Genomic DNA, 14,732 nt, shown 5'->3' on the forward strand with positions numbered 1-14,732 from the left:
TAAACATTGACATAGCCACGAGCTGGCATTATGTTGTCAGACTATGATATTATGTGCATGCAGATATGTATACATTTATATATATGGATGACCTAACTTTTGAAGATATCATATAAGTACATGATGGTAAAGCTAGATTCAATTTGTCTATGAGTACAAGACTTGCATGGGCTTAGTAGGTTATACCTATTAGGACTTTGCATCGATCATGGCTTGAGATTAGGTCGTGACTCATTTATAAAAGCTTGACACTAAAAAATCGTCCAACCACGTTTCAATAGAAATAAACTACTTTTTGAGTTGATCTCATTTATTTCTATTCAACTCCTTAAATTGTGTACTATCAAAAAATGAAATAAATTAGTGATTAGGTGCCAAATTCCTTCCTTTCAATTTATTGTAGTTTTCCATATTTAGGTAATCTTGTAAGCTTCCAGCTTTCACTTGATCCTCTGACATACTGAAGATGGTTTTTTCCAAGTAGTGAAAATTCTCATAATTTACTTCCTCTTTGCACTTCTTGGGTTCAATGTTCTCTTCTAGGATTGGTCCTTCCAAAAACACATTATCTTCTACTTTCCTTTTGACCACTTGCACATAAGACATCGTTATTGTCATGATCCAAATTCGACACATGAGTTAGTAGGTGAAGCCTATAAGACTTGAGCAAGCCTTAAAATACAATTACGAGGAAGTACAAATCATCGGATATAACCATTGATTAAACAAAAAATGCACAATGGCTTTACTCATATAATAGAAATTCAAATCTTTTACAACACAAATTGCACCATGGCACGTATTTCAATGCATTGTTGTGCTGAATCAAAAATAAAGGTGCAACCACACACCATACACAGAAGTCACCATAACTTGGCTAACGTAGTGGGTCCAAGCCCATACAATAACTAACCAAATTCAAATAGGAATATTGTGCCTACATAATCCAATACATAATAATATCCAAGTTCTAAAGTGGGACAAAATTTTAAAACCAAAATCATAACATGAGTAATCTCAGACTCGGTGGAGTAGATTGTCGGATGAACATGCCTACCAGATTCCAATGAACAATCCATGGAGCGGGTGTTAACTACACACTTCCCACACAGAAATTCCAAGCTTGCTAATTACCTGCACAACTAAAGAGGGTGAGTCTCTTACTAACTCAGTGAGTGGGAGTGGAGGGAATCAAGCCATAAACAGAGGAGTTTTTCATAAAAACAAATAGTTACATAAACATGTGGAATAACACAATCATAATGCGATACAGAAGGAAAGAAACAATACATCTCTAAATAAACCAGATCAAATGCGAACTATCTCAATATTTTAAATCACATACTCAAATATTCAAATATGACATGTTATTCCCCTCTAATCATTTATCTCATAATATCAAATGGCAACCCCAAATATACCCAAGTATGATCGATATACAACATCCGGGCATAATAACCTCAGTCACATAACCCAAAATCATCCGTTTATGGTATACATTAGAACTTACCATAATTACCAAGCAAACTGAACAAATGTAATATTACCCAATCTATCATGTGGCTATATACAATACATCACTAAGTTGATCTTACTTTAGGGTTTATCGCCAATATCACATCTTCTTGATAGTCCATAACATGAATATAATAATCAATTTGGAGCCATAATTTCTTAACTAAAGGCTTCTTAAGCAAATAATGTATCATATCTCATATATACATTATCAATCATATCATCAAACAATACAACATGTTGTTTACCAGTTCATATCATCATATACAAATTGTAATCAATGAGCAATCCTCCTTGGACATAATCAAAGTCATTATACGGTGGCTAGCCAACAAAAATCAAATCACGTATGATGTTATGCAAGCAATAAGGTATCAAATCACGTTCAGTGCCGACACAACCTACGTAAAATCAAATCATGCATAATGTCAAATAACTAACAGAGAATCAAATAACTCTCAAAGTCGAAGCATTTAACGGAGGATCAAATCACACTTAGTGCTAAAGCAACTGGCGAAGAATCAAATCACACTCGGTGTTGAAGCATCCGATGGAGGATCAAATCATGTTAGTGTCGAAGCAACTGGTGGAGAATCAAATCACGCTCAATGCCAAAGCAACTAGCTAAGAATCAAGTCACAAAGGAAGGATGCCACTCAATCATAATCAAATCAACGTTCAGAATTCATGCCCATCGGACAGAACACATATTATATTGCAAGCCATCAAGCCATTTGCATCTCATATATTTTGTTTCATATCAAAAGATCATAGTGTGGTATGTCTTACATGCTTATCCAGTTTATATTTTTTTATGCTGGAAATTCTCGCAGGGTCCAGCTACCTTATAATCGTTTTATTAATAATCGAAAAAATTAAGTACAATGGGGAGGGGGACATAAAGCGAATCTCCAGAGTTACATGAGATCGAGAAGGATTAAGAAAAATACATGAAATGGAAAGTTTAATTCTATGTGCATATTTTTAAATGCAAACATAAAATTGAAACTGTTTCATGTTATAAGAATCTAAGTAATAATAAAAATGACATAAATAAATTAAGAGTACTACTTCTTTTCATTTATTTAAAATGAACATACGAAAAATTTATTTTTTCTAATCTAAGTATGCCTCTAAGTTGACCCTCTACTTGTGAAAATACCTACAAGTTCTGATGTGTATGCCCCTGATTGGAAAGATGATCTGCAGCCTGATTTTCCTCTCTATAAATATGCGAAATCCGAAAAGACATACCTCTCAAACAACTACAAATGGAAGCCAACAAATATCGAGTATGGGAAGAGCCTCGATGACCTTCTTGTATCATCTGTACCACAACTTTTGTATCTATTTCTATCCAAAGTCTAGATATATTGTACTCAATACATAAAAGCAAACCCCTATATAGTGCCATCAACTCTGCTTGTAAGGAATTATAAGGTCCAAAATTTTTAAAAAATTCAAAAATCATAGTACTTGTGTGGTCTCGAAGAAGTCCACCTCCAGCAGCATTTTAAAAATTATGTTTGGAACTACCATCAACATTTAACTAAAACTCACCTGCTTATGGTTTGTGCCAAGACAATATTTTTAGTGGAATTAGGGATGCCTTCTGAAAGAGTAAACCCCATGCTTGTGCAATCTGTAAGTCACCCCTCAATTGCCAACGTTGGAATTGTCTCCCATGGAATAATTGGTGAGTAAGCTGTAAAACTCTCCACACTACTCTGTTAGAGTACATGCCTAGGTTTTTATGCTTCACATCATTACGTTCAACCCATAGAAACCAAAAAATAAATAGAGATATTAACGTGCGGATGTGTCCTTTTTTTGTATAGTCACTAGAGTACAGCCATGCCCAAATAATCTGATTAACATTTCGTGGGTGAATAATATAGATTTGGAAGAATTTTGCAAAATAATTCCAAACCTGTGAAGCTAGAGGACATTACCACATGATATGAAAAAGTGACTCCTCTGAGTTACAGTGTTGGCATTTAGAAGCAAGTTGGAAGCCTTTGGATTTCAACCTCAAATCAACTGGAATCCAATCTTGAAATAACCTCCATAGAAAAAAAGAAATAGTAAGTGGGATGCTTTGATGCCAAATTAAATTAAACACAAAGTTAACCGAATGGCGTTATCGAACTATCTCCCAAGCTGACTTAGTAGTGAACTGACCATCCGAAGTGGGAGCCCAATATGCCTCATCAACTTGAGATTCATCGATTGGAATTTTCAAGATTTTCGCAACAACATCATCAAGCAATACATCATTTAACTTACCCACATTCCATGTACCATTATGATAAAAATTTGACACTCGAATCATGGAAGATGCAAAGGACAAAAAAGATTAACCAAAGGTTCCTTACCCATCCAACAGTCATGCCAAAAAACTAACTCACCCCTCCCAATCTGCCATTTGATGTGTTGTTTAGTTACCGAGCAGCTAGCTAACATCCGTTTCCAAGTTTGGGAATCATGGAGTTTGAGCTGAATCTGTCTAGGAATCCTACCTGTGCAGTATTTGGCTCTCATAAACCGTGTCCATAGGCTAGTACAAGTTTGGAATCTCCACCACAACTTCATACTAAATGCCTCAAAAACATCGTTTAGGCTCCTTATATCTAGGCCACCTTTAGAGGATGGGAATGTACTGTGTTGCCATGAAGCCTAATGAATTTTCCTTGTATCAGCAAAATCTCCCCATAAAAAACTATTAAACAGTCTGTCAATTTTCTCAATGACACATAATGGAGGTTTAAGAACCTGAAGTAAATAAATAGGTAGAGAAGATAGCACACTCCTTAATAAAGTTATTTGTCCCTTACGGGAAAGAATCTTATTTTCCCATCCTGAGATTCTCTCCCTTAATTTCATAATCAGATCATCAAACAAAATCACCTTTTTAAGGCCTTTGTAAAGAGCGGCTCCCAAATAAGTAATAGGCAAGCATTTATGAATGAAACTTGTAGCCCGTGCTATTATTTGTCTTCTCGTGGTTACAATGTTTTTATGGGTAATGAAGTAACTCTTTTGAGTATTAATCCTCTATCCAGAAACTCTCATGTTCCTGTAAAAATACTTTAATTTTTTGCAAGGAAGATTTAGCTTCGTTAGTAAAAATTACAACATCATCTACAAAAGCCAAATGACTAACTGAGAATGAGTAACCGGCATCATAATAAAGAGAAGGATACTGAGCAAAAAGGGCATTTAGTCCCCTTGACAAATATTCAGCTGCCAAAATAAATAGTTGAACGGAGATAAAGTCGCCTTGACGAAGTCCCCATTCCGATTTGAAATAGCCAGCTGTCATGCCATTTATTAAAACTGAAAACCAACAATTTGATATACACCGTTGAATCATATCAACCCACTGTCGACAAAACCCAAATTGTTGAAGCACTGTCACAAGAAAATCCTAATCAAGACAGTCATAGGCCTCCATCATGTCCAGCTGTAGCACTAAGTTTCCTCCTCTAGCTTTTCAGTCAATTTGTCCAATCAATTCCTGTACTAACAAAATATTATCACTTATCAATCTTCCAGTCACAAAACCAGTTTGGTTCTCTGTAATAATGGAAGACAATAACTTGGCTAGCTAGTTTGCTAACAACTTTGTAATGATTTTGTTAAGCACATTACATAGACTAATAGGCCGAAAATACTCCAAGCAGAGGCATTGCTTTTCTTCGATAAAAGGACAAGAGTGGTGGAAGTAATCCCACGAGGTAGGTACGTCCCTTGGAAGAAATCCAAAACTGCAGCAATGAGATCATTAGCAAGAATATCCCAGCAGTGCTGGTAAAAAAATGATGAAAAGCCATCAGGCTCAGCAATGCTATCCTTGTCTATCGCAAAGACAGCTTCTTTAACTTCCTGTATCGTTAGGGCTGCACATAAAAAATTATTGTCAGTTGCTGAGACTAAAGTGGAAATAATAGAACTATTAAACCTGGTCAAGTCGCACTGCTCTTTCTTCATGAGGGAGGAGAAAAACTCAACAGTAGAGGCCTTTATTGCTGCCGGATCTTCAACCCACTCACCATCTGATTGTTGGATCTTAAAAATATGGCTTTTAATTCTCTTTTTTTGCACCTGCATGTGGAAGAATTTGGTATTGCGTTCTCCCTCAACAAGCCATTTTATACCTGATTTTTACTACCAAAAAGTCTCCTCAACACTCAAATAATGGTTAAACTACGCATATGACTTATTTAATGCCACCCTATTTTCAAAAGATTGCTCTTGTTGGAAAATTATTTCACATTCCTCAACTCATTTTTCAGCCTCCTTCAAGCAGTGGAATATATCCCCAAATACTACTTTATTCCACCATTTAAGATTTTGTTTCAATCTCAGTTGCTTGCCCCAAAAAGCTTTCAATCCCGATCCCTGTATAGCCAGTTTCCAATTTGTAGCAACAAATTTTTTAAACTCATGATGATGGACCCATGCATGCAAGAACCTAAATTAAGAAGGATATTTTTCAACAGTTTGTGAGCAAGAAATCAACAGAGGATAGTGGTTTAAGCCATCCCGGTTTAGATGTTGCACCCTTGTAAGTGGAAAACTCGCTACCTAGTGGTGATTATATACCACCCTATCTAATCTTTGGAAAATATGAGAATTTGTCCATGTGTAAGGATTACCCCTCAAAACCTCTATCTAACAACCCACAGTCCATTAAAGCTACTGCAAAATCCTCCATAGCTCCTTCATGTGGTTCGGCACCATACAGTCTTTCCTCTTTTTGTAAAATGATGTTAAAATCCCCCCCACCAGCCAAGGTGCATCAATACCTACAGAAACTGCTCTTAAACACTCCCACAGCGGCACTCTCTCTAACTTGCTACATTTAGCATAGACAAATGTGGCAAAAAATGGAGAAGCTATCCATGGCAAAGACAACCGCACATGTAAACATTGGACATGATGAAATAGTATTTCACAAGACACATCATAAGAATAAAACACCCATATCTATTGGGAGCAGTTAACAACATCTTTTTCAAATCCCAATCTCCTGTGAAAATAATCTGCTCTTTCAGCATCAACTATAAGCTCCAAAATGATTCAAAATTTTGATTTTATGCATAAGTAATAATTTTTTTATTCTTCTCAAAGTTGGCTTACCTGAGATGCCCTTCACATTCCACAACATCGAGTTTATCATGATCGATTTCTGGCAGCAATGCTTACAGAGATGGAGTCATCATCTGCAACCCCATCATTCTCCCCCATATCCACTGCATCCTCAGAGGTAATACTGATAACTCTCCCAAGTGCTACTGCAATGTCTGAATGGTGCCTGCGCCTGACTAATGGGTGAACTGCCAAGTCCGAGTTGGTTCTTGAACAGAAGAAACGACACTTAATTATTTATTATACATGCACTTACCCGAGGCCTACTCCAAGTTAGGCGGTATATCATCATAGCCTTCCATCCTTTCACGTGAGCATGCCACTGTTGAAGTAACCCGATTCTATCTAGTAAAGCTCCTGGTTTGACTTGCACCTTGTTTAACTATTAGGTTGTGTTCTCCACTTCCTTCAACCATGTCTACTAACACATTCTGGCCCCCCGACCTACTTTCTGGCTTTTACTGGTTATCCCCATGCAATAAAACTGCTGCCTGTACTGATGGTTCCGGAAAATAATTTTTAACCTTCTCACCTGCACTTGCTTGCATAAATTCCTGCACTGATGTCCCATCACCCTCTGTAAACGCAGTTAAATCCATTTCCCTCACACTTGTGACTTTACATGTTTGGTCCCGCTGACCATGCATATAGAAGGGAGGACGTGTGATTAGACCGTCCTGCTGCTGGTGCTGTCACAATAGGTAAAGGCTCTCGGTCAAAGGCACTCTCTGGAAACTGCGTGCCCCCTCCATGCAGACTAGATTCTGCTACACGGCTAGTCGGCTTTTGTTGACTTTTTTTCTTTTTGTTATTTCGATCAGTTACCTTACTCTCACGCTCCATTTTGCATTGTGCATGGCTTTCATTATTTGCCTCATGTTTTGCAGTTTTCACTCTCTTTCCTACATGCAAAAAATCATGATTCTGTCTCCCTCTAATAGGTTCTATTAACCTCGTATCGCCTACCGATGCAGTCAACTCATCACCCTTGTTCCTCGACATTGCCCAGCTTAGACCAGCGTACCATGTACTAGGAGAGGGTCTTGGGAAGTACCCTCCATGGTAATTGGCTCTTTCTGGTTTTGATCTACAACATCATCAGTGTTTGCATGAGGGGATTTAGGACCCATCGATGCATCAAATCCCTTCTTCCTCTCTCCTGTGCTATTTTTAGACAAACTTCTTTCCCCATGTACGTGAACAGTTTCCTTTATAGCCCTCTCCACTGCAGTCGGCTTTGCAACTTCTGTCTCCGGTTGCTCTTCAGTACCATTCAAGGCCTTATGTCCCATCTTCCGACCACCATCCATCTTGTTTATCTCCACTGCCTCACCGTTTTTGCTTTTTTCTTCCTCAATCGGCTCACTCGAAAATTTTTTTCTACCCATGGGATCACTATTCACACACTCTGTTTGCCTCTGTTTTTCCATCTGATTTTATGTTACTTCTTCCTTTTCTGAAATGACATGAAATCTGTTCGAAACTGGAACTCCAGCATCATCAAAATCCTTGTTTAACCTGATTTCTCGACCCTGCCCGTCCTTAACTCCACTGATACCTATTCTGCCCACTACTTACCATTGTTGATTCGGTTTCACTAGTTCCTTCGAGCACAGGATTTTTTCTTTTTCCAGATTTTTTTCTTTTTGTAGAATTTTTCTACTACCTCCAGCCAACCCTGCGGTATTCTCCACATCCTCAGTTTGATCTGATGGTGCTCCGGCTTACTTACCCTTACCCTTGGTCTGAGGATTACCATATCCCGATTGTTTCAATTTATTCCCTAACACGATACACTCATTTTCTTTGTGACCCACATGATAGTAGTAACCACAATAATCTAGCATCTGTGCAAACTCCACTCTCTGAGAGTAACCACCCCTAACGGCTCCTATCTCTCTATTCCTAATCATGATCCAAACTTCCTTTACAGGTGACTTTCTACAATCATATTCCACACAAACCCATGCAACACTTGGACAAGATCCATTTACCGTAGCATCATCGACAAACAAAGGCTTTCCCACTGTCTTGGCTATTAATAATAAAGTAGATTTTTCATACAAATGTAATTTAAGGTTTGGGAATGAAATCCGCACAGGAACCAAAGCCGATTCTTTTTTCGCTTCAAAATCTGGGGTCTACTAGAAAACTCTCATTTTCTGGTTGACAATAAACCACTGTTGCTTAACCCAGATATGATTAAAATCCTATTCGTTAGACAGATGGATCAAAATGTGTTTGTAATCCATCCAACGAATCTCATAAGCGCTCGACAAACCTATTCCACTGAACGCCTGACGTATGTTTTGCAGTTTGGGCATGCGATTAAACTTTCCCATGAGGGAATGAGAGAAAGGATGAGCCAAGATCTGGATCTCATCCTCATAGAAAGTGGTAGCTGGTTTGTCCTTATACACGCTCAGATCTTTTGAGGGAGGGATCACAGGAGGTTTTTCTCCTGTCGTAACAGTCAAGAATGACTTCTTAAGGGCTCGGGGAGATGGCGGTTGTAGATTTTTTGCCATAATGGCTTGCGGATGTTTATGGTGGAGTGGCGGCTGGTTGGTGTTTGGTGTTGTATGGCTAGGTGCTGACCAGCAAGATGGTGTTGAAGGGGTCCGGTGATTGACCGGCAACCATCCCGTGAGGGTGGTGAATGGGCAGAAAATGGGAAAAGTTAAGAGCATTTTCCATTTGTTATCCAGTTTATATTTAATTTCTATATGGTTCTACTCATCAAACACATCAACACTTCAATTTCCAAATCAAACTATTACTTATAGACTGATTACTCCCAATACTTGACATAATCTCATACGTGTATATATATGTATATATGTATGTATGTATGTATGCATGCATGCATGTATGTATGCATGCATGCATGTATGTATGGGAAGCGCAATAGACCTTAGTGTTGTGCAACACCTAGTTTATTTATCACATATTTACAGACAACAAGTCCTATGGCTGGGAGAACCAAGAATAAGCATAACAAACATGCCACCATGTGGCTCACAATAAAGCGCACAAACACATCAAAACATCTTTAATGATTGAACATTTTCGAAGGGGCTTGATTCCCATTTTTAAATCATATTTAGATATGTACATACATATAGCTTTAAAAAAAACCTTTTATGAAAAGCAAAGCATCTATCAACAAAGATAGCATTCAATTTCAAATAATGGCCTAGGCATTCAATTTCAAACATAGCAATTATGCATCTCATAGCATCATTATGCATATATTCTTATATATACATATATTCCAAAGTATAGTTTTCGAACTAAAGCCCCACTCATAGTGACAATAGACACTTCTAAAGCAACCAAATTGAATTCTCTTTGCCTTTTATGAATCTCTAGCATAATAGCTTTAATCAACTTAACCAACAATGTCGCTTAGCAATAGGGCTTTGCCCCCTAATAATCTAGAAGTGGTTCAACATAGACAATAAGCTCTGTACACAATTCTTTATTCTTCCTATTCAAATTTCAACTCAATAGTAACCTTTAAACCTTAGCTTAATCTAAATGGTTTGAAAGTCCCAAGTTTCCTACACTTTCAACGAATAGCTTTACACTACAATTTATACCTAACATTCATGGATCAAATCTTTTACCTTAGTCGCTTAGCTTCTAACTATTCAATAGTTAACATCAATGCCTAATAAATCATTCACAAACCTAGCATTAAACTCGAGCTTAAGCTTAGCAACATATGACAATACGTTATTTCCAGCAAGACATATATCCCAATAAATATTTAAGACATGCTAGATTTCCAGCCTTGAATCATGCTATATAAAACTCTAAATTACTAACCCAATATCATGCTTAATCTTGATAATTTATTTTGTAAGCACAATTCACCATTTCAACAATATAATTCAATTGTCCATTACCTCAAGGAATCAAGGTAACTTGGTATCAAATCAAAATTCCCAACTTTCCAAATGGCAGTGAGCTACTAACACAAAAATATAAATTTAAACTAATTAATTTGATTCGAAACAACCCGAAAGAAATGCTTTCTTTAAACTCACTTACTATTGTTCCAATAAGTTTCAATTACCTTGCAAATATTAAAGGAATTAGCCCTTCCATATGTATGCATAAAATTCTTTTGGAAGATGACCACAAAGCCACCATTGAACATCAAAAAAGGCTCAATCCCATCATGTAAAAAGTGGTCAAGAAAGAAATCATTAAGTAGCTGGACGCTAGAATTATTTATCCAATCTCTGATAGTACTATGGTAAGTTTAGTCTAATGTGTACGAAAGAAAGGAGGAATAACTATAATCTCCAATGACAATAATGAGCTGACTCTTACGAGAACAGTGATTGAATGGATAGTTTGAATGGATTGTCGCAAACTTAACAAAGCTACAAGGAAGGATCATTTTCTTCTTCCTTCATTGATCAAATGCTGGATCGATTGGGTGGTAAGGAATATTATTGTTTCCTGGATGGCTATTCTAGGTATAATCAAATTACCATTGCTCTTGGAGATCAAGAGAAAATTACATTCACATGTCCCTTTGGTTGCCTTTAGAAGAATGCCATTTGGATTATGTAATGCCCTAGCCATTGCCAAAGGTGCATGATGGCCATATTCATAAACATGGTGCAGAAATGTTTGGAGGTATTCATGGATGATTTTTCTATCTTTAAAAATACTTTTGATAACTATCTCATGAATCTTGCCAACGTTTTCAAAAGATGTGAGGAAACAAATCTAGTGCTGAATTAGCAAAAATGCTATTTCATGGTACAAAAAGGCACTGTTCTTGGACACAGAATTTCAACGAGACGCATTAAGTTAGACAAATAAAAAATTGAGACAATTGAAAAGCTGCCACCTTTAACAAATATCAAAGGTATAAGAAGTTTTATTGGCCATATTGGTTTTTATAGAAGATTTATCAAGGACTTTTTAAAGATTTCGAAACCACTTTGCAATCTTTTGGAAAAAGATTTGTCATTTAAATTTGATAATGATTGCCTTGAGGCATTTAATGAATTGAAGAAAAGATTGATTACTGCACCTATCATCATAAGTCCAAACTGGAATCTCCTTTTTAAGCTCATGTGTGATGCGAGTGACTATATGGTGGGTGCTATGTTGGGTCAAAGGAAAGAAAATTTTTCATTCAATTTATTTTGCTAGTAAAACTTTGAATGAGGCACAAAATAACTACATAACAATAGAAAAGGAGCTTTTGACTTTAGTATTTACTTTTGACAAATTTCGCTCCTATTTAGTTGGGAAAAATGTGATAGGTTATACAGACCATTCAATAGTCAAGAAGTTGATTGCTAATAAGGATTCTAGCCAAGATTGATAAGATGGATTCTTCTGCTACAAGAGTTCAATTTGGGGATTTGTGGTACAAAAGGAATAGAAAATCAAGTAGCGGACCATCTATCCAAATTAGAGAATGAAACTTCAAGTGTAGACTCAACCTCAATCAAGGAAAGTTTTCCTAATGAACAACTTCTTCAAATTAGTAAAAAATCCCCTCATTTGTATGCTGATTTTGTGAATTACCTGATAAGTAATATGTTTCTTCCTAATTTAAATCATCATCAGGAAAAGAAATTTTTGCATGATGTTAAATATTATGTTTGGGATGAACCTTTCTTTTTAAGCATTACAAAGACTAGATTTTTAGAAAATGAGTCCCAAAGGAAGAATTCCAAAGCATAATTGAGCATTGCCATTCCTCTGATTATGGAAGGAAAATTAAAGGAAATAGAATTGTTGCTCAAGTTCTTCAATCAAGTTTGTATTGGCCTACATTGTTTAAAGATGCTAAGAATTTTATTTTACACCATGAAATGTGTCAAAAAGTTGGTAATATATCAAGGAGACGAGAGATGCTTCTTAACACCATTCTTAAAGTAGAGATCTTCGATGTATGGGTTATTGACTTAATGGGTCCCTTCATACCTTTGTACAATAATAAATACATCTTAGTTGTAGTGGATTATGTTTCCAAATGGGTTGAAGTAGCAGCTCTTCCTACCAATGACTCCAAGGTAGTGATGAATTTCATGAAAAAAAATACCTTTACTTGATTTGGCATTCTAAGAGAAATCATATGTGAAGAGTGTAGTCACTTTTGCAACAAGTATTTCGATGCACTTTTTACAAAATATGGAGTTAAACACAAAGTTGAAACTACTTACCATACTTAAACAAGTGGCTAAGTGGAGTAATCCAATAGAGAAATTAAGAGGATCTTGTGAAAATTGGTGTGTCCATCAAGGAAAGATTAGGCAAGAAGATTAGATGATGCATTTTGGGCATATCGAATAGCCTGTAAGACTTTAATTGACATGTCTCCATACAAGTTAGTCTTTGGCAAAGCTGGCCACCTCCCGGTAGAGCTCGAGCATAATGCGTATTAGGCTGTTAGGAAATTGAACTTTAATATGCAAGTGACTGATGAGAAAAGGCTTTTGTAATTGAACGAACTTTATGAATTCTGACTTCAAGCCTATGAGAATGCCAAACTTTACAAACAGAAAACAAAATAATGGCATAATAAGAAAATAGTGGAACGTCATGTCACACCTAGCAAACATGTGTTACTATATAATTCTCGCTTGAAATTGTTTCCGGAAAAGCTTAAATCTAAGTGGTCTAGGCCATTTATAGTCACTAAAGCATTTCCACATGGCTCAATAGAAGCAGTGGCAAACAATGGTTGAACATTCAAAGTCAATGGGTAAAGGTTAAAGCATTATTGAGGAGGCAAAATTGATCATCAAACATCCTTAATATGTTTTTTGGATGCTATTGAAGGCTGAGATAATCAAGCTAATGGCTATAAAAAAGCACTTCTTGGGAGACAACTTAAGCTTTCTAACTTAGTTTATTTATTTTAATCTATTTTCTCTCATTTAGTTATTATACATTAACATCATTTACTAATGTTTTCTTTTCTTTTTGTAGGTTGTGAAAAAAAAGGGAGCAATAGTGCCATGGCACCAAAAAGGGATGATCGCGATGCCCGAAGATGATGCCCATGTCGAATAAAGATGCATAAGAGCATCGCGACTATTTAGGACAAGCATGACCCAAAATCATTCTGCATAAGAGCATCATGGCACCTCAGATTTAAATCATGCTAAGGGAATTAAGCCCCGTGACGCTACGACACTAAAAGGGTGTGCCGTAGCACCCACTCAATTTTTTATATAAAAAAACCTTAAAGCCCCATTATAAAAACCCATATTTCCCTTCCACTTTTCTTTATTAGCCTCCCATTCACTCTTTCTCTAAAAAAATTTCTCTCCACCTTCTCTCTACAACTCTTTCTTCAAATTCTCATTTAACCAACCTCTACCTTCAACTATTCAACATTTGGTCTTTTGTATTCAAGTAAGTTTACTACTCCTACAATAATGATTTTTGAGATATTGTGCATTGTGATATAATAGATGTGGAATTTTTACTACTTGAGTTAATAGTGCTTGGTGACCAAATGTTGAAATATATGTTTGGATTTTGATTTTCGAAGATTCGTTTAGAGTTTGATTTACTGAATATGGCATCGAAGAGAGCTAGAGCTAGTGGTAGTAGTTCTTATGATAGGTTTAGATTTATTTCTGCTTATGCTGAAATGAGATATAATGAAGAGGTAGTTTATAAAACCTCAGTGCCTAAGAAGGGATTTGATATTAGTGAAAGTCGATATCTAAATGTTCATGCAATTATTCTTGCTCAGTAGTGGACCACTTTTTGTAAACAGCCTATTGCAGTTGTGATGCTTATAATTAGAGAATTTTCTGCAAATGTGAAAAAGCATCATAATGGGTCTATTCTTGTTCGTGGTAAATTTGTGCCTTTTACTGTTGATGCTATTACTACTTATTTTGAAATTCCTGATGATATGATTAATGAATATTTTATTTTGAAGCTGGATTACGAGGAGATAATTAATTACTTGTGTAAGGGTAATGAGGAGTGGAAATTGTTTAAAGGATCGCCTTTGTCCTTTAAGAGCAACAAGCTTCATGGTGTGTGGAAATGTTGGTTCTAGTTTATTG

The sequence above is a fragment of the Theobroma cacao genome, chromosome 9 (genome assembly GCF_000208745.1).
Source record: "Theobroma cacao cultivar B97-61/B2 chromosome 9, Criollo_cocoa_genome_V2, whole genome shotgun sequence".
Taxonomy (NCBI): domain Eukaryota; kingdom Viridiplantae; phylum Streptophyta; class Magnoliopsida; order Malvales; family Malvaceae; genus Theobroma; species Theobroma cacao.